We start from the raw sequence: 26,880 nt of genomic DNA, 5'->3' as shown, positions 1-26,880 counted from the left end.
GAGATAAAATGGTAAAAAATGTAAATGTCAAAAGAAGTAAGAAATGATTTTTGTAGTGTCAGGGTAATTTATTTTCATTCTGGGGGCTATCATAAGTATCGACTCCCTAGACTTTTGGTCGAAAAAGCTGTAGAATCAATACCCAGATAAACAAATTTAACCAATTTTTTTCTTTCTAACTCCGTAAAAATGTCACACGCTGATAATGTACAGTTCGAGCGATACATGTCATAGATGACAAAACTAATAAAGATGCTTTTGATTTATTTGAAATTTTTACTTCTAGAAATTACATCGTTTGTCCTTTCAACTGTTCGATCAACCAACCCGTGTATGACCATACTTTATGCACAAAGAAACATAATATTAGTCAGCGACCGTCAATATACCAATTCGGAGAGTAATCTTTCCTACTCAAGCTCAGTCAGTTGTCACGCAAATGAAACGTCCAGCAGCGGTTTCTCGGCGCGTTTCTACGCCACAAAACCATGACTGACGTTAGAATAGTGGAACGAAAAAAGTTGAGCGAGAAGTTGGCGTAAACTGGTGGCCATTAGTTCGGAAATTTCACGAACGACTTGCAGATGGAAGCAGCTCTGTGAAAGCGCTTATTTACCATGGCTAAGAGCGACAGGTCTTCGGGAAAGGCTCGTACAATCCGCGTTTCAACTTATCGCCGACAATGACAAGCCTCTGAACAAAGAGTCGGTTGCTTCGGAGACGATCTGTTTCACTCTGAGGAACGCGAATTGTTTTCGTGATTTCCCAAGCGCCTCGTGATCACTTTAGTTTCACGGAGTGGGTGGCGCCCATCTCTCATTGCCGGAAAGTTACTCCGTGGCATACGAAGACGTTGAAAATTTCTCACTGTCGTGGAGAACGCCGTGAATTATCGGCTCGCGTATCAGCGTTTACTTTCGTAATTTCTTTCCTGACACAACGATAGAGATTCACCTTGATTGCTTCCCGATAAATGGAGAATGGTCATACGAAAGCTAGCTCGACAGACAGGATGTATTATGGGACAATTAAAGAAAACTCTTTCTAAGTCTCGTACTGTCGGCGAGTTTTTGTTACTTTCACGGGACCATTCGCGACATTTTATTAGCGGTATATCTTGTGAAGCTGGCCATAACGTGGAGGCTGTGGTGGAAAGTTGGATAGAAAGGAAGACGAAGTGTTGCGCATTTATCTGTAATAAGAGGCGGTCATAAGCCCGTTTATGAGGCTCCGAATTTCCCCGAACAGCTACTGAAAGCGCTTTAGCCATCGGAGCAAATGGTAAAATTAATGGGATTAGAGATTACGCGAAACTTTTATTTTAACAGTTCCTGATGTTACGGATTAACGATAGTTATTCGAGATGAAACTAAATATCAAAGTAGATTTAAGCTTTGTTTATCACAGTCCTTTGCGGGATTTTATGCGAAGTACCTGGAATATCGATAAATTACACACGCCACTTTGTAATTGACACTATCCATCGGAGAGTCTTAAATTAACGAACTTTGTTCGAAATGTTGGGATGTGCGTTCAACCGACGCGCATAAAATGAACATCTGGTTTTGTAAATAAGGGACTCCGATTTCATCATTCGCAGGCCTCCCAATACGCACTTCACACCGTGTCTAATGACTAGTCCTCATACATGGGGTTGAAAGGATTACACATGAATGGCCATTTGTAGGTTGAACGTTGTGTATCGTGAAATATGAACTGGTCGAAATGAAAATAAACGTTAAATGAAACAAACAGCTCGAATTAACTTTATCGAAGACCAATTTAAGGGAAAAAACACTTGCTTGATTGTTGTAGCATAATATGACATACAGGAAATTGTTATTCCGCAGCATATACAGGGCATTTAATTTAAATAAATGTGGAAAGATGGAATGTTAAATATTTGAAAAAATTATACAAAGGAATAATGTAAATAAAAAAACATATACTAATGTTCAACATTCTCTTAATCTTGCCATAATCGTGAAATCTCTGACGATTATTTTTGTACGATAAACGACAGCTATTTTCTCTATTTTAAACCAACGTTTCCGCGTAATCGACAGTTTGAACCGCGTAATCAATTCACCGATTTGCAATCAGTTGTCCATTGTGTATTGTACAAATCGCTGTGAACGATTCTAATTACGCAACGGGGTATCGTATTTCACCTCATTACCTTTTCTCTCTGTTCTTACACGTGTATACGTGTGTAGAGCTGAAAAGGGTATCGAAAGAGGCGTATCACGATCTCGTTAGAAGCGGATGATAAACAACTTGAGAGTATTCTCTCGAATGTGTCTAAGGAAAATTTCCTAGTTGCTTGTGAGCGTGCATCCTCGTATGGATATCTTGCTTTCACGCTTTACATATTTAAAAGAAATATATACGCATAGTCGCGTCTACAAATATACGTGTGAGTTTCCTTCATTTTGAATAGCTTCAACTTTTTCTCATTACTTTGTAGGGCATATTTTATTAAAGCGCACGTGACGCACTTTATTTATGTTAGGGAGCGTTATAAATATTATATACAGGGTGGTTGGTAACTGGTGGTACAAGCGGAAAGGGGGTGATTCTACGCGAAAAAAGAAGTCGAAAATATAGAATAAAAATCTTTTTTTAATTTTTTTTTTTTTAATTTTTCCATCGAGACAACGATCTACAGTGAGATCCGTTATAACGAGACGTGATAAAATGCACGCGTACCGAGCGAAAATTCAAAGTCGATTTACTCGAAAACAAAGCCTCAAACGAAAAATTTTTATTCTATATTTTCGACTTCTTTTTTCGCGTAGAATCACCCCCTTTCCGCTTGTACCACCAGTTACCAACCACCCTGTATATAATATTTATAACGCTCCCTAACATAAATAAAGTGCGTCACGTGCGCTTTAATAAAATATGCCCTACAAAGTAATGAGAAAAAGTTGAAGCTATTCAAAATGAAGGAAACTCACACGTATATTTGTAGACGCGACTATGCGTATATATTTCTTTTAAATATGTAAAGCGTGAAAGCAAGATATCCATACGAGGATGCACGCTCACAAGCAACTAGGAAATTTTCCTTAGACACATTCGAGAGAATACTCTCAAGTTGTTTATCATCCGCTTCTAACGAGATCGTGATACGCCTCTTTCGATACCCTTTTCAGCTCTACACACGTATACACGTGTAAGAACAGAGAGAAAAGGTAATGAGGTGAAATACGATACCCCGTTGCGTAATTAGAATCGTTCACAGCGATTTGTACAATACACAATGGACAACTGATTGCAAATCGGTGAATTGATTACGCGGTTCAAACTGTCGATTACGCGGAAACGTTGGTTTAAAATAGAGAAAATAGCTGTCGTTTATCGTACAAAAATAATCGTCAGAGATTTCACGATTATGGCAAGATTAAGAGAATGTTGAACATTAGTATATGTTTTTTTATTTACATTATTCCTTTGTATAATTTTTTCAAATATTTAACATTCCATCTTTCCACATTTATTTAAATTAAATGCCCTGTATATGCTGCGGAATAACAATTTCCTGTATGTCATATTATGCTACAACAATCAAGCAAGTGTTTTTTCCCTTAAATTCTACGCGAAAAAAGAAGTCGAAAATATAGAATAAAAATCTTTTTTTAATTTTTTTTTTTTTAATTTTTCCATCGAGACAACGATCTACAGTGAGATCCGTTATAACGAGACGTGATAAAATGCACGCGTACCGAGCGAAAATTCAAAGTCGATTTACTCGAAAACAAAGCCTCAAACGAAAAATTTTTATTCTATATTTTCGACTTCTTTTTTCGCGTAGAATCACCCTCTTTCCGCTTGTACCACCAGTTACCAACCACCCTGTATAATATAGTATCGGCTGAAGGTTTTATCTTTTCGATTGTACATACAACAAATTTTCAGCTGGTTTCTTTTTATTAATTTTGAGTTAATGCCAGTTTGATTTTTCTCTTCAATTCTTGGATTACATAGAGACTCCAAACTTTTGTACGACAGTTTGTACTATACTATACAGATGGCATAAATATATGTACATGAAAGATTAATTATTAGGTTGACGTAGTGCATACGAGATGTAATCTTTTTAAGTAGAATTTAACTAACAATACTTTGGTAACGATTGTTCGGTTTCATTATTCGAGATTTATGCGAACGATGTCATTCCTAGAGTTTAACAATTTCTTAAACGAGCTATTATGACTTCTTGCAGTGTCTCAGTAATTTTCATAATACTTTTTTAAAATTTAAATTCGTATAAGGAACGTATCTTAATTGTATCGTACGCTAGAATCATTTGCCAATTGGTATTGCAATTTACCGTCTAGATTTATCCAAAGACCATATATATTTTCATAGCATTCGGTATCAAGATCAAAATAATTTGATATACCGAGAATCTATCGTGGAATTCCTGAATGGGACCAGATGTGCCACTGTATGTGTAATAGGGAAATTGTATTAGAGCCTGTACACTGCATACTCATTGCCGCTGTTCGAATATTTACTTTATATTTAGTTGTATCTGCACAGGTGTGTATTTATATCCTATATACTATTCGTGTTTACTAAGTGTGCTTTGATGAGTTTCCTGTAGATGTACAAATTTGCCATTTGCACGCATGTGCATGCTATTACGCAAATGCACACATACCTGAATCAATCGCTAATTAGTCAGTATGGTATTTCCGTGTGAATTACATCTTACGTCTTGTTAGTTTGATTTAAAAAGAAGTGATGAGTTTGCACTAGATAAATATTATTATTTACTAAATATAGTAACATAAAAAATGAAGTATTGTCGATGCTAAAGCTTGTAGGTAATTCGTACAACCAATCCGAAAGATATTCGTTGCATATAATGGTCGTTATCTTCGTCGTTAGTAGGTTGCATCGAATATTAGAATGATTTTCCATCTCTGTGCCAGACTCTGTGCGTAGGTTTCGTCTACGCGATCATATTGCTTTATCGATCCTTATCAATTTCTCTGACACAAACCCGATATGAAAACGAAACTCAGAATTTAATTTCTCTACTTAAATTACATCATAAAAGTCGATGCTAAGTGACGTCACTTATTTTTTCCTCCTTATATCTGGTATTCAATTTAATTTCCACGTTTCGAGCTGCGTATAGATACCACTTGGATGAAACGAAAATAAAACAAAAGCGACAATTTAATAAAAAATCTAACACGAAAGACGATTCAAAGCATAATAATTTAATGATCTAAAAATTAATAAATAAGTTAATATGTACGAGAGCTGCTAAATTATTTAGAATACTCGAAATTATACAAATTATAAATTATATAACTATCTGTAATACCGTATAATTTCTCATTTCTTTTGCGATCTGAATAAACCATGCAAATGGTTGATGAAATTATAAATAATGAAAGAAAAAAGGGAATGATTCCTATAGTTGCAAAAAATGTGTTATCGAATATCGATACATTTCAATTCATTTAAATAAATAAAACACATTCAATATCTTCTTTTATCGAAGTAGCGTGCTATAATGTAAAAAAATGCTCGAAGCTTGAAGTATTAAGAACTTGAAACTTTAAACTGCCTCTGAGAATTTTCAACGTACCTGTATTTCACAAAGCAATTATCCTATTAAATTTGTCAGCATATTTTAATCCGCGTTAAGCATTTTGCAAATCGGTTATTCGTTGTAAATTCCCCTTATACGAATGCGGCGTGTAAGATAAAAGCCTGCCTAAAGCTGTCTGTCCAATCCACGTAAGTCAGCTTTCGCGCATCGTGTGCGATATCTTTCAATCGCATTTACCAGTTTTACGTGATTTCTTTCCCGTCAAAAATTGAAACCCTTTACGTTTCAAAAAGCTCGAGTAAAATGTTACTCTCCACGTTTGTTCTACTTGAACGTTTTAAAGAAATGGCAAACGGATATTCACGAAAGGCACCATTCAATTTTATTTTACGTAATGCAACAACTTTTCAAATAAGATTCATAGAAGAATAGAAATAAAAATATGATGATGAAGTCCATTCTTGCAATTTTCTGATTTTTATGGATGAGTGGTGCAATTGAGGTTGCTTTGACGAAGGAAATAATCTATTGAGTTAAATGCACGATTTAAGGATAAGTAATAAGTTTTTATCAAGTTAAAAAAAAAACATTTGCGACGACTAATATTTTTGAAATATCGAAGAAGATGACAGGCAAAAATACGTGTTTAATTCCAAACTAAAGTAAAAAGATAGCTTTAGTGAGCAATTTTTAAATTACTCTCCAATAAAAAAAAGGGGGAGAAGATATATTTCTCCCATGGCCTTCGATTGAAATCAATTAAAAAATAATCCAATCCGACGTATTACAAATCTGAAAACAGAAATACATAAACTATTTAACACGTTCGCTTTACAGTCACATTCAGGCTTCGTTCATAACTGAATTAGTAGTAAAATCTCATTTACTCGTCCATAGCGTACATATTTAACCACGTGTGTGGTATATAGCGAGCGTAGGGTATCAAACGTGAAAATTGACGAGAATCGATTTCGTTTCTATGAATCCAATCTTGCATCGGGTAAATTGTGACGGATTGAAAGCAAACCGAGAAACGTATTGTACGTGTTCGAAAATTTGACGAGCTAGTCAGTCCTTTATTTCGACATTCCATATATTTTTTTTTCTCTCTCCGCTGAAGTACGCACGAAGAAATTCGTATCGAATTATCGACTTGTCAGTCGTGAAGAGAGTTCACCGGAAACTGACGATAACGCGAGGTCGTCGAATGGACCACGACCGAATTACACCAATTTCCTCGGCCTCGGCGCAGTCGTCTGGTTATCGGGAGTGCGATCGACTGTCGCGATGCATCGGGATCAATTGAAATCGGCTTGAAATCCTATTACTTGCCAATACGACAAAACACGATAACCCGGTCACTTGGGCATTTATTTCGAAGGACTTTCCAATTTTCTCGTGGTATCAAGAACAATAAGATGCTATTTCTATACTATACTCAGGCTCGTCGGAATCTGCACCACAAGCGGTTTGGGTATTTACGATTTCGTCTGGAAGATGGTTATTCGTAATATCGGAAGCATAGAAAAAGCCGAAAAGGTAGAATTTCTCTGGATATGGAATAAGGTGACACTCTTTTTATTTTCGAGTCTATGAATTTTAATATCCGTTTTTGTTATGTTGTAAAAACAACAAGACATGACAAGATTATGATTTTTTAAGTGAGTTATGAATTTATTTGGTGTTTCGAGTAATAATTGAACAGCTCGGTAGAAAAATACTACGACTGTTTTGTTTTCAAAAAAATAAAAAAAGAGTACAAGAAATGATATATGCATGAGATCCATATTTATTTAAAGGATTCTATTATGAACTTTCAAATCTTTATGAAGCATAAAAATAGAATATGTAATATAATTTCTCCAATAATATGTATTTGACTTTAATCATACTTTCCCGACTATAGTTATTCTTACAGTAAAATAATCACAAAATAGATCTTAATATCTCTCATTAACGACAACCGTAATCAAAGGATTAATAAAGCTTTAATTCTCCATAAAAAAAACTTTGATCGTTATGTTCAAATTTTTCTGAAATTTCATTAGAAACTTTACAAATTTCACGCTACAAACAGTCATCGAAACAATACACGTCTGCATAGGTTCAAATACGAATTACATGGACTGAAGCAACTATACCCAAGATTCATTTCGTGCGGTTTAATTGAACGATCCTCCCCGGACTGGCGTTGAACCAGATTTTCCCAATTAACGTATCGAGTTCCATGGTCGATCCGGATCAATTAAAAATTGCCAGTGGTTCGCTGGCTCGTCGCGAAGCTCATACGTCAGACGTAATTGGGCAAATTGGCTTGCGGTGGCGAGAACAAAAAACGCAGGGAAAGTGATAAGTTTTGATTTAAAATCCACTGGTGGGCCAAAACGACCCGGGTAGTCTCTCTTAATGTGATCTGCTCTCGTGCAAATTGCGGCACAGTTCTCTAGGAACACTCAGATAGGTAATACATGTGCATCGTTACATGCGCATACATGTTACGTAGGCGAGCGCAAGAGGTCGATGTGGAATCTACGTTGGAATGAAAATTCCGGATTTCCTGTGGACTTCTATAGACCGCAACGCGCATGATAATGATGTCGAAGTTGCCTCGAGGCTGGGAATTCCTTCGATTTCACGGGTGTTAATTTGTATCGTGCCTGTGGCGTATATTTTGCATAATGCATATGTACGTAGAACATCGGCCGAAAGTTTGGAAACAGTATGATTACTCAGAGAATATGCTATAACGATATGCAATATATTTTTTGCGATTCGTAGTTGATACAATGAAATGTCATATAGCGAGTGTAACTTTGAGTGGAACTTGAATGGAACGAGCGAAATTGTGAGTTAAATAGTAATAATGATTCTTAAATTTATTTTTCTCCAATTCTCCATCCTTAAAGGATTCACCGTGACAAAGATGAGTCAAGTATACCTGATTTATGTTAATAAATTTCTTGGTCTTTTAGTTTTGCTGCGTCTAATTTTGACGAAAGTCAAAGGATGTTTAGAAGAAACGTAACTGTTAAAAGATAAGCTAAGACAGAAACGAAGTGAATATATCTTTAGCATACGCATTAATTTTATTTATGTGCGGTTAAAGTCATAAAATACTATACAGTTTGTTTGTAATTGTTGTTAGTAATACGAAAGAAACTGCCTGTAAGTGTAGCTAAGAAGTTTTCAGATTTATTATCGATAGAATATTTATAGGATGATCTGCATCGATATTTCCTAACCTTTCTCGATAGCTAAATAACCCTTGACCCTATTCTTTCTTCATATTTACATTAAAAGGTACCCTCAACAGGGTAAAGAAAGTACATCAAAATTGGATGCTTTAGACCGATTCTATATAAGCTTATATTTATAATAAAATAAACGATAAAATTCTTTACGGTCAAAAATTTTCTATAAAGCTAATTATAACTAAAAATATATGAAATTATATATGATATTATCGAGCAGAAATATCGTGAACTCTAATATATTTGAAAAAACAGTGATGCCTTTATAATATAGCACATATATCCGTGCCAAACACGAGGCTGAAATTTCAATCTATTCGATGAGCGCTTTAAAACTTGTGTGATGAGTTTAGAAACTGGGGTACGGATTTGTTGGGACGAATAGATGGAGAGTGATTTCAATATGTAGATGCGTACTTCGATCAGTGTTGTTCGTTTTATTCATAAAGCTTGAATTTAAACCAGATAAAAGGGACACGTGGGATAAAAGAATACCCGTGCCTCTATATAGACACTTCACATTCAATCTGAAGCTATCAGTCAATACTTCGTTGTCACACTTTTCTAAAAGCACCAACTTTCTTCTCGCGATTGCTATCGATAGTACTCGGCATAGTAGCTTTTTTACATTTTCAACACTACCAGTGACACGCTTGTATATTAACACAGCGAACATTCTTTTCATTTCAAGTTGTATTAATGGAATCAAAGTTAAAGATAGCGTAAAAGAAGTACATATCCATGTACTTTACAGGAATTCATTTGAATTTACAGAAATACATTGTTGCGGCTAAACTTATAAATTTTGTTTAACGAAAGATTAAGATGGTCGTAGTGTTAAGACTGACTGTAAACCAGTTTGCTTACAATTTTATCTTGGAGGACTTCTACAAATCGGATGAGTATACAGATGTAAATTTTAATTGTCGAAATGTAGATCGTAAAATGGCTGTATGATATTGCTGGAGAAATTAGACGAATAAGCGTGTTTCTTTACAAAATGCATTTTAACGTAACATTTCACAGCTTCTTTTATGTCAGATGTATTTAGATCTTTATAAAACTTTTTGCAAAAAAAAAAAAAAAAGAAAAATTCGATGCTGAGAATTAATTTGTGAAAACTGAAAGAGTATTTTAATAATAATAACAATAATGAAATATTTCACAGCGATGGAACGAATAAGTGAAAGACAGTCACGTGTAGCGATGGATACTATGTCCAAGGCTAATTAATGGGAGTTTCAATTAAGAAAATACATTCTTCTATCCTTCGAAAAGAAAAAGCGAAGGCCAGAACTTTACCAATATTTAATTCGATAACTCACTCATAACGCGAAATAAGACTCCGCAGTGGCTAATAAATCTCCCTCGTAGCGAATACAAAGTTTGACCCTTTTTCCAACAAGGTACCAGAATTAGTATACAAACAGGGGAAAATTTCCCAAGAAAGGTAAAGAAGAATTTTTAATCGCGTTAAATTGTTCGTATAAATTAGAAGGTGCTACCAGTTACACAGGCTTTTTTTCAGGCGTTTGCATCTTTATGCTTTTCCCAGTAGTGGCAGTTAGGTTAGGGTCGCCTGATTTTCATATTTATCATACCGTTCGAAAGTTTCCTCCCTTAACTCGAAAACTTGTCCCCTTCTCGACGGCTGGAGGCATCGATGTGGAAGCTTCGCTTTATTTTGTTGCTTTGAGGAGAAAATTAAACTCCGCCGATCGTACATTTCGCTTCCTTTGCCGACAGACTCGAAGAATGAAACGTCAACAACGAATTGACTTTGCACCCTCTTCTTCTTTCACCTCTCCTACGTTCGTTCTTTGGAACTCATTAAGTTGGCCGGTGAAAACGTATCCCCGTGCATCTTCTCGTGAAAAATGAACGATGTAATTTCCCGTTCGTTGTTTCAATTTCGTATAACCGTAGCGTGGAATCGTTCCAGCGCAGTTTTCAACTGTAATACGCGACACAATTAAGAAAACTTTGTAATTTAGCGCTGGGATGCACGCCAGCTAAACTATACTACACGAAATTTTAAATAAGGCGAATAAAGAAATCGTGATATTCGAATTTAATTTCTTGGCTATGTTGTTTAAACGGTATCATTTCGTCATTTTGTCGAGATAGAATCTCTCGTTTTACCGTGACATTTAAAAAAAATTTGTTGAATCGTTCGATACTTCGCGAGAGTTTCTAGAACGTTCTAAAACTTGGAATTTTTAGAAGTTTGATATTTTTGGTCATTTTTTTTTAAGCTTTTTTACTAGAAAGATATTTTCTTCCCATAACATTACACCGTGATATCTCAGACCATCGGATATCGGAGACCATAGAAGAAAATGTTCGAAAAAATGTGACGAAATAACATGATCGTGGAACTTGAAAGAATCACCGTCATGACACTAAGGACCCTCCGAGGACCGTAATAAATGAAGCGAGTGCTCGGAGACTCTAAAATCTTCATGGTTGATGAAAAATGCTTTCCTTCGTCGGAAAGAGTAAAAGGAAAGAAATAGAAGATTTATCAGTAAAGTTACGTCGCTAGACGGGGAAAGATAGAAAAAACCAAAATAAATGTACACAAATCTACAATAATTATCATAGAAATGCAAAATTATCTGATAAATTTTCCATATTAATACGTTTCAATAAATTACTGATATTTCGTTCATATTTCTTTTACGTTCGGAACAATCATACATATATGCAATAGTGATAAAATTCTGACGCTGCATTAATTCACGATACGGACTGGAGGAATTTATTACTTTGAAATCTTGAAAAATTAGAAATTGTATTCTGTGAGAAATACGCGATGCATATAACGCGATAGGGTAGAAAATTCTTGAAATTCTTTACTCAAGTCTTCTTTCCAATTAATCGGATAGAGATCAATGGAGAAAGAATATTAATGAGTCGCTTGAATGGAAAAAGGAACAAACCAACAAAGGGCGCATAGTTTTTGCATTTTATCGTGACTGTACAAAGCAGAAATCTTTTGTTCGAGATTAAGGCAGTATAATTTCAAAGGATGCGAGCGATCGCGTACTATCGAGAAAAGATACGAAACAGAGTGCACAATGGGAAATGGAAGATGAGAAAGTTTACGCAAGCTTTCGTACGTTCCTTTTTATCGTCGTTAATCAGTCGTTCGTTACCGGTAACTTACTTTCATGTTCGCGATCGTTACAGACACTGGTCGACGGGACTCGACCCATTTTATTTCACCGCAACAACAATTTGCTCGCCATCGAAGATAGTCACGAACGCGAGGATTAAAGTTATGGACCGTCGAACAAAAGGCACCTCTGAATGAAAAGAGGGCCGCGTGTTAACAACAGAACAACAAAAATGTGAGTGACGAGGATGCGAACGTTTGCCTAAACCGATTCGGTTCTCTCTGTCGAATGAATAAAACAAGCTGCTTCTTTCTGTGTTCCTTTGCCGTTCCTTTTCTCCTGTGCTCGTATGTACGCACGTATGCACTGGTTGAGTCTTTTAAAAAATTATAACCTCGCCAAGGAATACCGCAAAATGGATGCACAAAGGAAGAAAATTTTGCGGATAAAAGGACGTAATCTGACTTGCTTTTTAAAGAAAATATTTGTAGCATTTCTTTGTTCCGGGTATCTTAGAAATGTACGTAGGTAAGAAACAGCGAGAACGTAAAATGGAAGAAGAGCAAGGGAGTAAATTTCGTAATTTTATTTTATAGCAGCTACCATCGAGTAAAATGAAGAAGAAATATTGAAAAATTAGTTTATTTCGTAGGATACTGTTCAGTTTTTACGAAAAGCTTTTCTTTCTATCTGTATGAATTGCATTACAGATGGACTGAAATTTCTTTGTTGCGGACGTTCCTTTATCCCGAGTTAACACGATGCTACTCTGTAATAGCTTAACGTATTTGGTAATCTTATATTGTTAATTATTGGTGCATTATACCGCGTTATATTACTATGATTATGTATATTTGTATTGCCAGCTTCTTCCGATTTTTTGACAATAGCGATTCATATAATTAATTCATTAATCAATCAATTAATTATTAATTCTACAGTTGCTTCGTGAGAAGAGAAATTTTACCAAAGAGCTCTACGGAACATTTTTTAAAGGGATGATTGAATAATCCACGAAACGTGTTCCAATATTTCTCGATTCTTTTACACGATTATGTTTCAACAATCTGTTATCCTTAGCATGGAAACTCGTTTCTCCTTTTTATTCCTTTCTCTCGTATTTGAAGGTACCTTTTGAATTCTCAGACTTTCAGTGACTTCGCACGACCATCTTCGCGCGTTCGCTTCAAAAAATCAGTCTTCGCGCATTCGTTTATTAATATCAATCGTGTCTTTTTCATGAGTTTTCAGAGAACGAAAGCGCGCATCTGCAATTCTGAAACCAGCCGTGTATTCTTGGCCGTGCTTTCTGCTTCCTGGCTGCCAGGAAAAGCCATAGAAATGGGCTCTCGCATAATTCAACAACAGTCAGACCTCAACGTTTCGCGAACCGGTCGCCAGAGAATTCCATCCTTGAAAGCGCCGCCGTGCCTTTTATTATCCTGCGGCTTGAGACCCGTTGTCAAAGCAGCTAGTGATTTAACAATTTCCCGGGATTTAATCTCCACCAGTATCGGACAAGCATATAACAAGGCAAACTGCTTCGTTCTGTCGATAAAAATCTCCTCCATCCCAGCCCTTCGAGCGTTCTTTGCCCGGCAAGATTTCAATCTCGTTTTTCCGCGATAAATGTCGGCTTGTTTGATATGAAAGAGGAAATCGATATTAGAAATCGATGTTAATCTACCTTCGTTACGGAACAATGTTCGACATTATTAATAGGCTGCAATTTGCACGGCCTTCTGACTTCGACAGATTTGAATATTGAAATGCTTCCATATATTTTGGGCGAGGTTTCCAAATAGTTGCACGATCGCGATTCTGTTTTTACGGCACACCAGAATTTCTCCTTTTTTCGTGCTTCTCTTTTTTTTATGCGGTAAAGGCAAAAATAACGAATAACGATATTACGAATTTATTATATTTATTAATAAGTCCATGGCGTTAGTCGTTTGAATAATATTTCGCATAACGCGGTGGTAATCGTAGCAAACGAAGACGATGGTTCGTTTATGTTTTATAGTTCCCATAAAATATGGTCGATAATAGTTTAGATTAGGTTTCTATCGTTATTAAACATGGTATATTATATCATATTCATAATATATACACACGTCTCTGAAAAAAATGTTCGTTTAACATATCAAAAATATGAAATCCATCCTCTGGAAATTATTAAAATTATATTTTTCAGAGCTACGTACTTGCTACCGTTTTGTAAAAATTGTACCCTCGTGTGCACGAGTATATGTATTGTTATATTTATAGTTACTGGTTACTACGAAATTATATTTCAAATAAATGATTTAGTGGAGCAACGTAGCACAGGAACGATAAATTCCAGATCGAATACAAAGTACGTAAAAATTTGGTTGTCATAATAAATTCAGAATACGGACGACTACCGTATAACGCAATATTTCAACGCGCGATCGTTTCTCGTTAACATTTTTCGTAACATTTATCGCCGATGAAATCCGTTTGAAATTTTAATTACGCATAACGAAGACATTTCTGTTTTTTATGTTCTGTAGCTTCTTTAGAATTCGTACGAAATAGGTTATGCTTTCGAAGAATTTAAATTAAACAATGTAAGAACCTCATATGCTGCTTATCTCCACCTCAATTTCTCGACTTTCTTCCTCTGCGTTTCATCGCTGGTAGATCCATTGAAATTCCAAAATATTTTATCCTTACAAGAGTACGCGGAACACGTAGGAATTTCCTTTGCCTTCTATGCTTCTTTTCTGGATCGTACTTCGCATACGACGAGCGTTTATTCGCAGAAAATCACTTCGGTTCCTTTTGTAATACATATAATTCCTGCTCGTACGAATAAGATACGGATTCTTGGTTGTCTTCACGTCAATTTCATTTAATGAGCCGCGAACTTACGCAATTTCTGTTCTTTCCTTTATCTGTTTGATGTTAAATACAATAAGGAAAAGAGACGTTGCTATCAGTTGAATAGAATTGGTCGAATACTTTACATTATTTATTAATTTGTTCAGCAGCGAAGACGAGCTGATCTGTCGCTTCGTTCATCCATTTTTTAAATATAATATTTTTTTTTATTAAAGATCCTTTATTTTCTCGCGTTTCGTGTATATCTCTTCATCAAATTTTTATACAAGTTTTATTCATTATAGGAATTTTCTTGCTGCTTGAAAGATGGTTCAAGTGACTGGTTAATCGATTAACTGTAATTAATTAAAATTTGACTTTAGTCGTGGTATGAACGTATCGATTAAAAAATTACAAGGTGTTTGGATATCGGTCGCTGTAGCAAATATTCCTCAACGTTTTAATTATAAAGCATACGAAATAATCCTATACCGAACATTTATATCCAATGTAAATATACTTCTACATTCGAAATTTACTGTTGCAATTATGATTCTGCCTTTCGAAACCGCCTATATATCGATTCTAACTACTCTGCATACTTACATAACGAATAAAACGAGATACGTTAATAATACAGAAACGAAGTTGAAAATCGACGTCGATCACGATGGAAACTCATACTCCGGCTATAGTAATATTAATTTATCGATGTTTATTATTATACGAACGAATTGAATAATTCTTACTGATTGCACGTCAGCTACAACGAATTTGCACAGAAGGGAATAACATTTTATCGTACCGTGATTTCAACGGTATAATCAAGAATTGTTAACCTTCGATTGTATAATCCTTTCGCGTATAATAAAATATTTCTAAATACAAAATTTATCTGTCACAAGACTATAGAAAAATAATTTCATAAATCCATTTCATTCTTTCTATATCTTTTTACGTGAAAAAAGATTTACATTTTTGATTTCCTTTAAAATTCAATACATTATTGAACAATTCATGTTGACTAAATTTATTCCCTCATTTGGATTTAGAAATAAATATGTATTTTTATTGCCCTTTCGAATATTTTGAAAAAATTGCCACAAGTTTAGTCATACGTTTAATTATATCGAAAGTTCATGACACGAGAGTTTATATCTCTGTAACCAACAGATTGCTCCCATTTTTAACGCTATATTGTATTAAATAGGTACCTACTTGTTTTTATCATTTATTTTCTATCATACTTGCATAGATTAAGAAATCGGGATCGATTTATATTTTCCTCGCATGGTCTTCGAATGTGAAAGAAGACAATACATACAAATAACGCCGACATACTCGAGATCTAATACACGAGGGTAATAAAACAGAAAACAGTTTGCTCAATTTGTGAATAGACACTGTATTTATTGTCTTCTTTCGATACTTTATATCTTGAAGTCAAAAATACGTATATGTTTGCAAATGACAAACAGTATGTATTTAGCAATGGACTAATAAGTAATAAATTAGTGAACAATAAATTTGTTGAAGAAAGTTCGTCCGAGAATAAACTAGGAAGCTTGCAGAGATGGGAAAGAAAGAGAACGGATTAAACGAAGGTACAGAAAGTGAAATGAGAAGGGGAGAAAGGGAAAAAGGGAAGAAAAAGGGAAATCGAGGGAAAATGCACACAGACAAACGATGTGGACGTCGACGTCGACGGGAACGAGGACGGATCTTTGCTGGTCTTGTACACGTTTTCACGCGTTGCTGCCGCATGAAAAACCTTCGTGACAAGATAAAACGTTTTTCGCTGGGTTCTGGTCTGAAATTTCCGCGCGAGATACATTTAAAATTTCCGGCGAAATCGTCGATGGAGATGTCCGCGTGTACGCGAATTCGCTGGCATTAATTTTGCAAAGTGCTACTTGCACGTCGCTTGCGTCAAGAGCAAACTCAACGTCGCACGTATTTTTATTTATTTAACGTTACTTCGTCTGTCTCTGCGCAATTTGTGTTTCTGTCTTACTCCTAGAAAACGCAACTGCCGCCTGAACCTACGTCGCGCGCGTTTCCTTCGCGTTTGTCTTCCGCCCGAATAAATTGGCTGCGAATTAACTGAAACGAATCACGGTGAACGGACAAGCCTAATTTCCATGCTTGTTGGTTCTCGATCTAACGATTTAACCTCCGCTGCTATGTCCATTCAAACATTCTCCGTGCTCCGTTAACGTTCGTATTTGAATATGCAGATTTCACCGCGGATTTTCGAAATTAACGCGAAACTACTCGAGAAGATTTCGCTGTTGTTTTCGCTTGTAATTCGGTTAAAATGTTAACTTAATAACGTTAACGAGCGTAACTCCGTTGTCAAGTTTGTGTCTTTAAGGTTACGAGCTAACGTTGTTCCTCATTTTTCTTTCCTTTTCTTCGTCCTTTTCATTTTCTTTCTAATAAAACAAAATGAAAGTGGGATGGGAAATGACGGAATTTAATCAAGATTTCACTACTGTAATTTAACAAAAAAACGACCTGCGACGGTTTAATATTGCTTTTCGCTGTGTGAGCTTGCTAATCTACTTCGATTCTACCTTTACGTCTTTTCTTTCTGCTTTCTTTCTTGTGTTTTATATTTCGACATAGTTTGTAATTAATGTAAATTGATAAGTGAATGAAAAACGGAGGAAATTACTTTCACGTAATTTCTACAGTGCCTGTTTATTGCCATTGATATACAGTGGCTCTGTTTTAGCCAATTTTTATTTTCAAGATGTTCGACAAAACTGAACGAATTAGAATGTAATGTTCGAGTTATATGCTCAGATTATTTCATGTTTATATAACGATTTCTTTTTATGATGTAACAACATGCTACCGAATTATTTTCTGACATAATTGAGCTTCCAAAATGGAAAAAAAGAATAACTAAAAGAATGAATAAATTCCTATTACGTACAAGTGTCACAGAGACTTTCCCAAGCATTAAAAGACTTTCGTTGACAAATTATACAGATGGTAAAGTTTGAACTAAATTGTTTAGATTGCAACGTTATTCTAAATTAATGTATTATCGCAGAAGGTAACATTGTGAGTAACATAAACTAAATGCAAGTAATGTAAGAATAGTAACTCAAGAGAAAATGTTTTTCTATTTCTTCGTTTATTTATTCTAAAATGACTTGTACTACTTGATAACTGCACACTCTTCTTCTACTCTGGATGGTTGAACCAACTTTTAGTGTCGTACATCCACGACATACATCATCGATATCAAAACATTCAGTCATATATTTTCTATTCGCACGTGTTTCGAGAATCATCGCGATCGAGAGTGAAAAGAGGTCTGTGCCTCCATGAATCTTACTCTTTGAATTGTAAAACGGCTTTCGATAGAAAACATCTCCATTTGTTCGAGTCGCGGATTTCCCCGTTCAGACGTTCGATTCAACGTTCAGGGTAATCGATTTTACTGGCTGCATGCAGCGATTGTTTGTCGGGACACGGTATTTGATGAATCCCTGTAGGAACACGGGCACTTTAACATATATCTGGAGCGATGTTTCGCTTGGAAATCATGCACGTTCAGTTTAACTCACGACATTAACAGCGCTTCCGCGGATATGTCACAGTAACTTATTTCCGCGGTTAGTATCGACCTGTGCTTTCCATTGCAAACGGTTGCGCGTCTCTAATCTACCGTTTAATATATATATATAGATACACATAGAAGGCTTATATATATACATACATATACAGGTGCATGTACAACTATAGAGTCGTGAACGCCACTAAAGTACCGCGTGGCGCGCATCATAATCGAATAATGAAACGAGAGAGCAATTGAGGCTGATGAAAGGATTTTTGAACGGATTAAATAAAAGCATTATCCTCTTGATCGAGGGAAAATACCGCGAAAAAAAGATCTCACTGAAGCACCGTTTACGACTGTGAATACATTGGAACGCGCGGTCCATGTTTCTCGTAGCTATGGTGAAACCGCGATTCCGATATCCGAGCCGAGGAACGTATTACTTACCCATAGAAGGTATCATATGTTTGTCGCCAACAATAATTGCAACACGGTAGCCTGGTTACGTATTTTCTACCGAGTAATGTTCGAACATCTAAAATAAAACGAAGTAGAAGTACCTCTTCTGCTACGTATATGCGTCATACAAAATGTACAACTAGAAGTGGTACAACCGAAAGTGAAGTTGTTCTAGATATAAAAACGAATCGAAAACGTGGAATAATATTGTCCCGTGCGAGGCTTCGTTTCGAAGAATTTTAAAGTCGAAAAGTGGGTGTACGTGCATCGAATTTAAAGTGTCGATCGTGCGAAATTTTAAATTGATGAATATTTTTGTCGTTATTTGTTCTGATTGTTTAATACCGAAGAGGTAATCGTAATAGTCGTTCGCACACTTCTACTTTGTTAGTTTCATCGTCATTGTATAATTTACGAAGCCTTCCGACAATCGCCACGCGATCTGCTTAATAATTTATATTCGTTTTATTCTCGTGATGAGCTTTTAAAATTTGCAATGAACCATGGAAAGGCAATAATCGTTCTAATAATTGTGTCACTATTTACCGAAGCCAAATATATTGGCTATTCGTTGGTTATGAATCGAAATTTATTACGCAGTACGTTAGTTTAAGGTTGGCACGTATTTCACAGAAACTGGCAATATCCTAGTTGCAGAAACTCGAATTTATTGCTCGGAGTTTAGAACGTTCGCTTTTCTCACCCTCGATAACCAACAGACGTGTCATATCGTACAAGCTTCTGAAGGGTAAAGCAGAAATTAGTTTTTAACAGCTCTTTGATGTATTTAATAGAGAATTCAGAGGTTAAAGCGTGTTTTAGAAGCCAAGAATTTTCTCTATTAATCATGTGATTAATCAAAGGATAGATATATCGCATTTTTATTTGCTACTTGATGATACCAGTTTTAAAAAACGTATAAAAACGCTTCTTCTTTGACAGACTTTCTCGCTAATAACTAATTTTTCACATGTGATACTTCTCTAAATTGATTAAATTCCCCTCGATTTCTTGATTGATAATATTTTTGTGATCTCGAAATGTACAAAGAGTTATAAAATATAGAATGTTAGCTATAAAGCAAATAACATTTCTGCTTCGAGAAGAATTACGAATGAATTACGATGTGAACTTCAGTGTTATTTACAATCTTCCTATGCTTCAACCGACGCTTTTGGGTAATAAGTTAAACCCACTGACACTCACAGATGCGCCAGTGTGTGGAAGATGGTCCGTGAATAAGAATTCCGAGAGGGAAAATGCCGAGGACGAAAACACGCGAACTTGGAAGACAAATGGACCAATCAATCCAGAAGAAAAACGTTGTGCTCAACCACAAGCTCTATTAAATTTATGAACCGCTTCTAACGTCAATTTTCGGAATATTTTGTTAGATTTTTCTTTCTAAACGTAGTTCGAAGATTTTTTTATATATCCGATAAATTATCTGAGTCTCCATTTAGTCATAAAAAGTGTTGAAAAATCATATGATATATAATTTATTATATAATATGTATGTGCAAAAATATATGAAATATTCAAAATGGATTATTTATTATAACATCTAATAGATAAAAGTTTCTATACAGGTTCCATTTCTTTAGTTTATAAGAATCTACAGTCTATCGATAATATTCAAGATTTCTCACTCGGTACACGTCATGATATCTAAAATCTATCGCGTCAATATATAATTATTGGCTAATGAATATAGACAGTTAAGTGGAGAGAGGATGTCATAGAAGCCGCTACTTAATTAATAAAAGCCACCTGAGTGTCAGTAGATAATCGAATTTTCTGATTGCAGGCGATTGTACGTAATATTATAAGTATATATTAGATACATTACGCATACTATTTTAAATCGACGATATCAAAACCAAATTAATATTTTGCATCTTATAAATCGGTAATTGGCATAAACGAAATTTCCGCGAGAGCCTTGCGTAAGCGTTTCATTCGAGTTTAGTTTCGAAACAATTGGTCCGCTCGGAAACTATGTTACGTAACATTTTGTTCGGTTCTTGTTATCAATCATTGCGTAATTGCAAAGCTAACGCTGTCAATGATGTAACGAAACAGTATATACGTGCAGTTAAAATGTTAGAGAAAATGATCATCTTTAAACAGACATAAATATGCCTTAACATATAATAATAAATTAAAGAAATTTGGTACCATTGGCAGGGATATTTGAGTTCTATTTTTTTAGATTATAAGGAGTAGGTATTAACACAATTTCCCTATTGATATTATCAATTTGCATAACGATGGAAAAGTAAAGAAGTCAAATATTCTTTAATTAAGGAAAGATTCAAGTTTTAATTAGCGAGTTTTCGTTTCCTTTCTTTAATATTCTCAACTTTAGACGTGGAAAACGGACGAGAGAAATTTTAAAATTTCATAAGATTAGTAATTAAAATTTCATGCATTAATGTTCCATATTTAAATCAGCATTAGACAAAAATTCTACATTTTACTTCGAACTATCTTCTGTATTTTCACTGTCACGGCGCGCCATCTAAATTTCTTCCCGTATTCAAAGTTGATTAATATCTTTCAATAAAAATTCAACGTTTATTATCAGATAAATTTACAGTGGTACGTTTGTAGAGATCTGAAAGTTGTTTGGTAAAATACATGACTAAAATCTTGCCTATTTCTTCTATCATATACTTGTTTATATACACCACAATCTATAAATATAGAGACACACAAAGAACAAGATAAACTTCGAGAGATCTTCATGATTTTATACGTGATATGTGATCCATATAAAAGTCTATACTTATCCCAATGCTTATGAACGGCAGAGTACGTTCGAAGATGAGCGTCAGAAGCCAAAGTGTAAATTTCTTCCGCGCCATGTGGCGAAAGTCGTTTTCCAAGGAACGTGACGTCTTGGTCCAAGAATTGAGATTATCGAATAAGAATAAAAAACCCACTATCTTAATAGAAAACCGATGTCTATTCGATGGCGACCGTAAAAGGGCACACGGTCGCTTTGGAATAGTAATTTTCTAAGAGAAAGGATCATTAGTCGTGTCGCCACGTGCGCGGTGCAAAGCACAAGCTAACCAACGCTACCACGTATTCCTCGCGCGGAAAATAATTTTCTACGCGTGCAAACGCGCCCATTCACCTCTCTGTCTACGTGTAAGTACACGGCCATGCATACACGGTGTTTTAAAAGTTGGAGTCTGACTTCAGGATCGTGTAAAATAGGGATTAAAGAAGATTTCACTCGGTAGGAATGCAGGTTTAAGTGGTCGGGCTGGAAACAGCACGCTAATTCTTACACGTACTTTCCGGCTCTAGCGTATTATTTACTGATACGGTCACATACTAATTCGATCGCGTGGCGAAGAAAGATCTCTCTTGTTCCTAACAGACCCAAACGAAATCTTTTCATCATCGTTGCTCTATAGGTTCACCTATAACGAATAAAAGAACAAAAATGACAGTAAATTTGAAGGTAGATTTCGAAGAATGGCGTTTGCAACATCGTTTTTCTTCATTGTCAATCGATAGAGGTGATTAACGTAGTTTCTGAACGGTTCATTGAAAACGTCGCAAAACTCTGAAACCAGTGATGCTTAGATCCACGTTTATTAAGACTTCTTCTCTTATTTTAACAAGCACCACGTACATATACCCAATGTTTGATCCCAATTTTTGAAACACCCTGTGTATATACACGCGCGCTGCGTACGTCTATGTAAAGTAGAAATTGTGCTTTGTGCATACAGAGCGCCGCGACAGACCTCCAGATGTAACGTACAATTTGCCAAAGCGCACCACGGCAAATGGCTTTCGGCGACTTTCATCCTTCAGCATGGTTTCGCAGCCGTGGAAAAGGGCACCGAGAAAAGGGAAGGAACGAAGGCCAGGTCGCCAACGGGGGAATGGAAAGGAAAAGGCATTTCAGAGGAAGAGCCTCGTAAATGGCTCGACCTTTAACCTCGCGATTTTCGATAGGAAAATGTGAAACTCATTTCCCTGTCTGAAGCGTGGAATCGAAAGACGATCTACTTGCGAGTATCGTATACGAGACAAAAGGCATTGAATATTTCTTGGTTATTGCGCGGCGAACGAAGTGCAATCGCGCGGGAATGATTTGGCCAGTCGTTGAATATAGGAATGGATTAAATTAATGGAATTTGTCTGTAACTAACAGTTTATAGCAGTCGGTCTTTCCATCTCTCGTACGAATTGAGTTTATTTTCTAGTTACGAGTTTCATCGTATTATGAAAAGAAGAAGGGAAGCTCGCTTAAAATGAATCGGGTGAATTTTTGATAGTCAGATATATGTCGAGGGCTGATTTGAGGCAAGGATTGTGTTTATGATTCGTTGATTCACAGATCGTAACATATTCTGACTGGTGAAGTATCGTGCGCGCCACATTAATTTTGTGAAAAATTTAAATCGTATATGTATAATTTTCCAACATAATACGAACTGTTATATTTTTCTTCTTAAATATAATGAGAGTATAAATGTTATAATTTTTACGTAGTTACGTTACTTTGAACTAAATCAACTAACTGCAAAAGTATTGCCTCGATAATCATAAAAGTGGTATTTCCAATCCAAATAATACTTACATTAATAATTTATCCAAGTTGAAATTAAACACAAATTGCATTATTTATGAAGTAACTTCCACTGTAGAGGTGTTAGATCAAAAAATTCAATGTCGGAATCGCATAAAGCTTTGCATGTTCTTTTAGTCTTTTGCTCTTTTTCTGTTAAATTGTTCAGAACGCCTCGATACGCTTGGCCGCTTAACGCTTGATTTTATTATCTAACTGTGTCGTGTAAGATCCTATAACTAAAGTAGTAATTGTAGTAACAGAGTTAAAGTGGCTGAAAGGTGTGTGTAAAACTTTCATTCCCTGTAATTACCAACTTAAACAGATAAAAGTTGGAGATGTGTAGAAGTAGGACTTTGTGGAATAGTGGGATACTTACCGCATGGTCGGGGGAAATTTTTATGTTAAAACGAGCGAACTAGTCAAGGGAGGAAGCGAGTATTAAGTTGGCTACTTTCGCGGAAGTAACGACCTCAATGAAGTTTCGTAAAGTTGCAATAAAAGTGTTTTCAGGTGCTGACGATAAAACATTTTCTACGGTATTAAGATATTCCGATGGTAACTTTAAAATGTTTCTGTAATTCTACAAGCGATTTATAACATGAGATTTTTTGTAATTTCAAAGATACTTTACCCCAATTTAAACAAGAAGTGTCTGTTAGAAATATTCGTTGTAGCAACAGGAAGAATTCTTTAAATCTTTTTGCAAAAGTTTAAAATTTATTTTGTTAATTTTTGTATTATATTATCAATGAAGTTCGGACGGTTATATGCAAATTCGTGTACTTGTTAACATAATTAAAAAAATGGTACCTATATCTTTACTATGAATATTTTATACATTTTTTAATATCATGCGTATAGATTTTCTATAAATATATAAATATTCACGGTCTGCTAGTTACGAATCGCCTAAAACTGGCTCGTTAAAATTCCAATCTTTTTCTCAAAATCCGCAGTCTAATTACTACGAAACATTGCGCCAAAGCACACATATAATACGCCATTCTCTTGAAGATATCAAAAACAGGTCATAATAAAAACCCAAAACGACGAACTAAAATAATCAACTCGGTATACAAATAATAATATCAACTGTTCCAAAGCAAATAAAATACTAAAATATTCTGCTTGTCTTCGATGAAACCAATGAGCCGACATAGAACTATCCAAAACTCGCGAGAAACGAAATTGATGGTGTCAGAGTGTTTGGCGCGGGAAATCAAATTTTCCGTCAGTAATTATTCCGTTCACTGGTTCAAAAATGTCGCCGCGTCTCGAGCTTGGTTTTCCCAGAGCGTTTCCTGTGAAGCTGTTATTAAAGGTACACGTTAACGCGTCGAATTTATTCAGGGCGCGTGCATCGTCGCCCGATGTCGAAAGCTTTTGTAGCTTGTGCCGATGTGCGACGAAGGTGAAGCGTAAACACGTCGGCGTGTTTGCAGCCTTTCACGAGAGAAGCGAATGTATCAAGGGAAACCAGATGTCTATGGAGAAGCAGATGGTATTGTAGGGTGAGAAGTTGCGAGGTTAGCAGGTGCGCGATAGAACAACTAACGAAGAAACGTTTGGTTTCAGCTTTCTCGTTTCAATGAGCTTTTCCGTTCGAGAAGTCGACCGCGAGACGAATTTTCCGACATTCGTTCGTGCCTCGAGCATCGTCTGTTTCTGAGATTGTGCGAGATAAACAGAGTGCATCGCCGAAAACGAAAGATAAACTCCGTTTCAGCTTGCAGTTTGAAAACTATCTTTCTATGGTGAACGTGGAATATTATGGGATTTATAAATGATGTTATTATGATTATTATTAAGGTTAATGTGGTTGGATTTTATTGCACGAACCGTAGAAGATGAAATAAAATGGTGTACGAATAGTTGAAGTTCACAGTAGGGGTAATATTAAATCTTAATATTATTGTAATATTCGTAATATTTCAATTATTCAAATTGCGATTTGATAATGATAAACGTTGGTATGTAGTTATGTATTACGAGGGAAATTTTATTGCATAGTTTAAGTAATATTAACGAATGATGCAAATGAGTCTGCTGCGGTGCTCCACTGAATAAGTAGAATAATCCAAGATTGGTCAGCCATGACAGAACGTGTGTTGTCGCTTGAGCGTTTCTAGACACTTGATATTCCTGCCACGATTTGGGTTAATTACAAAATTTTACGTAAAAGGATCTGTAATAATTTTATTATTTGTTTGATATTTTAGCGGCTTATAATAAAATATAATGGTCGAGCAAGATTAATGTTTAGTTCGCATACATATTGTTAATGTTAATGTTATTTGAAATATTCAATATTCTAAAATTATGCAATTTTTTAAGGTATGGGCTAGACGAAAAAGATCCTCTAATATGATTTAAAAAATTTCCGATAAATAATTCTTTTGACGTGTTGCTTGTTTTAAAAATGGCGAATGTTGGCTTTAATTTTGATATGTTTTACTAATATTATATCTTATTTACTACACATCGTATATTTCTTTAAAATGTGAAAGGTATCCTTGGTCGTAAATATAATTCATTTTGATTGAAATTCGGCGCCTTCAAAATATCGTAAGAAATCCTCTGTGGTCTGTTTTCGTACACGGAGATATTTTTCTTCGAAAGATTTGATTTCGTACAATCTGATACCACAGCGGTAGAAACGGTCTTTAAATCTTTGTATTATCAGTGTTGTTGAGAGCAACACGCTGTTGTGTTGTGTGGTCACGAAGGGAGGAAGGCAGAGAGCAAACATTCTGGATGGTTTATGTGCAACATGTATATGTATGTGGCTGTGACAGTAGAAGCAGATCCCTGTTGTCAGACTGTGATGCTCACGAGCAGACCAACGTTGCTCAAGAGAGAAACGATTCAAAGTTTAAGTCGCTAATTGTTCTTGGTTTTTATCGCAAGCTCAGAGGATACGAAATTTCCGAGGCAATGTTTCTCTCATTTTCGCGTGGAAATGAAATGTATATACAACGGAGTTATAACGTCACTTTGAAACTAACTTCGGAATAATAACAAATAAGTTAAGATATTATATTATTTCCGCGCCAACTCTAATGAAAAATATTAAGCAAATAATATGAAAGTAACTACTAAACTATCGATAAAACAATATCTGCTTTAAATATAAAAAGCGACAAATTCTTGCGTTGGAAATGTATAGATATAATAAATGTATGATTTAATTTTTAGCGTACATTTTTATGCGAGATAAAATAATACAAAATGATATCGAAGGGAGAGCGATAAAGTAATCAAAAGTAATAATGGATAAAAATAGTAAAAATGAAATAATCAAGAAAGATATAAAAAACGTTTATCCTGTATTAGTTTGAGTAATGGTAGAAAATTTCAAAAAAATATACCGCGTCGCTTAATTCGCGTCGTTTTCGCTGTACACATTTTCTCTCTTATTAAATTATAAACTTGGTAAAAAAAAAAAAAAAAAAAAAAAAAAA

The 26,880-nt window shown here is 35.4% G+C and overlaps 1 protein-coding gene across 1 annotated transcript in view; it reads right to left on the bottom strand.

Moving 5' to 3' along the window:
* LOC105680592 overlaps window positions 1-26,880 on the bottom strand; it is a 297,589-nt gene that overhangs the window by 206,968 nt on the left and 63,741 nt on the right. The gene's annotated exons all lie outside the window — the stretch shown is intronic.

This window comes from Bombus impatiens, unplaced genomic scaffold (assembly GCF_000188095.3).
Source record: "Bombus impatiens unplaced genomic scaffold, BIMP_2.2 scf_0248, whole genome shotgun sequence".
Taxonomy (NCBI): domain Eukaryota; kingdom Metazoa; phylum Arthropoda; class Insecta; order Hymenoptera; family Apidae; genus Bombus; species Bombus impatiens.
Note: the sequence above shows the minus strand (reverse complement) of the source record. Positions and strands in the feature narration are given on the sequence as shown.